This window comes from Physella acuta, unplaced genomic scaffold (genome assembly GCF_028476545.2).
Source record: "Physella acuta isolate Inbredline_101_S28 unplaced genomic scaffold, ASM2847654v3 ptg000398l, whole genome shotgun sequence".
In the NCBI taxonomy this organism is placed as follows: Eukaryota; Metazoa; Mollusca; class Gastropoda; family Physidae; genus Physella; species Physella acuta.
The window spans coordinates 767,478-769,745 of NW_026731917.1; the positions used below are offsets into that span (position 1 = coordinate 767,478).

Consider the following 2,268-nt stretch of genomic DNA (forward strand, 5'->3'; position numbering starts at 1 on the left):
CTAGATCTTGGCCAAATATTGGCTATATCCCGGCTACATATTGGCCCAACATTGGCTATATCCCGGCTACATATTGGCCCAATATTGGCTACATCTTGGCTCAATATTGGCTATATCTTGGCCCAATATTGTCTATATCATGGTTACATCTTGGCCCAATATTGGCTACATCTTGGCTCAATAATGGCTATATCTTGGCCCAATATTGGCTATACCTTGGCTCATCCTGTATTATATCCTGGCTACATCTTGGCCCAATAATGGCTATATCTCGGCTATACCTTGGCTCAGCCTGTATTATATCCTGGCTACATCTTGGCTCAAATTTTTATTTTTAGCATACAAAAAGATCCATTCTCATATCAGTCATAATATTTACAAAGGTAATTTCAAAATGTGAAAGAAATTTTAATCAAAATGTAGTAAAGCAGCAATACATACACAAGAACTGCTCATCTATTAAAATCTGTATTATACCATCCATTCAATTGTAAGAAAATTATAACTATACTATAAAGTATTGATTGAAAAAGAATAAGTAAATTATAGTGTAGTAACTTTCATTTTGACTTTTATACAAACAAATTAAAACAAATATACAAAACATTTTCATATAATGTAACAGATGTTAAGCAGGCCTACAGTTTAAATTAAACTAATGTAAAAACTTAGTTTACTGTACAAGAATACAGAAGCTGTCTTGTACTATGATACGTAAACATAACATTAAAAATAAAAGTATAAAATATTTGTCTAACAACATTTAATTGCATAGCTCGTTTAAGTATTCTAATTAAGGTTTACATTTTAATGCTGGACCAGTCTGCCTTGTCCATAAATAACAGAACGAAAATATGTTCAGGATCTCTAGATTATAATTGTGGTTAAATAGTGTTGAAATGAATGCCATTGTGTATACAAAATGTACAATCTTTCAAAAGACAGATGGTTCGAGGGTTTATACGCATTGTGTAGAACAGGAATATCACTGCGATATTTAATAAATGTTTTTTTGTCTCGAGTATGAGGTATTTAATTATAGTAAACTGAATATATATTAATTTACTTCATTAATTAGAAATAAATATCACCAGCAGAAGTATTGTCAATACAAATGTTGCAAGCTTTTTTCAGATTGTACAGTGAAACTAAATAATGAAAGAAATTTGCAACTAATTCTTTAAAGAAAAAAATGTCAATTGTATATTTCATTTAGGGCATTAAATCTACACTAAACATACATACAATGCCAACTTAAATTATTATATTATTACAAAAGGAAACAATTTATTAATTTAAAATCAGCATTTTTCTTAGACTATTTTGGTAAGAGCATCTTTTCTTTTCGTTAAGCACTTAAATGCAATATGTATTAAACTGTTAACCTGATCCATCTGATCAAATTTTTTTTTTTAAATCTGATCTAAAATTATTACGAAAATCACCGTTGTCCTCATTCTTGTGGACCCTTGTGGAGCTGAGAGACACAACCACACCTCTCTATTTTTATACTTGGTTTTAGGAGATTCCCCAAAGTTGTGTCCATAAGACTCTGCCTGCTTGTGTTTTGTTCGTTTCTGATATTTTCCATGTTTGTTTTGGATAACAAACTTTCTCTTTCCTTTGGGATTCAAATCCAATAAAAGCCTGGTTGTTGATTTGTGCAAGGTATGTCATAATCCATCCACATTCTAAAAAAGAAAAGTTACACACTAAAAGTCATTTATGAAATAATTACAACCATACACTGCTCATTTTGCACTAAATTTATTATGTTTATTTTATTTTGCACTGCACTGAACATACAACAAGAAGCCCCTAACATCATGTTTGCTACCTTGTAACGATATATTATATAGGTATAAAGACTGGTGGTCTGGGGTGTTCATGCTACCCAGGTAACACTTATACTGCATATATATATATATATATATATATATATATATATATATATATATATATATATATATATATATATATATATATATATATATATAAACAAAAGTGAAAAAAAAGACCTGGTAATAAAAAAAATAATAGTATGTATATAAATATTATAAACCCCTTACCCTATGTCTCTGAGCTAAGAAGGTGCCAGAAAATTTTTGAGCAATTTCATCAACTTTATCAATTCAGTAATTGAACGATTAGACCCTTCAGAGTGACCCAGAAGTAATGCTTGTGGTCTGAAATTATTTTACTAATATCAGTAAAGGCATTAACTACACATGCTGATCAATACATGCAAGCAAAAATTACTAAATGAAA

General features: G+C 29.7%; 1 long non-coding RNA gene across 1 annotated transcript; it reads right to left on the reverse strand.

The window, feature by feature from the left end:
• Positions 1 to 396: 396 nt before the first annotated feature.
• Positions 397 to 2,179, reverse strand: LOC131942256 (uncharacterized). Its single transcript, XR_009386728.1, has 2 exons — positions 2,070 to 2,179; positions 397 to 1,691 (listed from the first exon to the last, which is right to left on the reverse strand). It is a non-coding gene; the product is annotated as an uncharacterized LOC131942256 (long non-coding RNA).
• Positions 2,180 to 2,268: the final 89 nt, after the last annotated feature.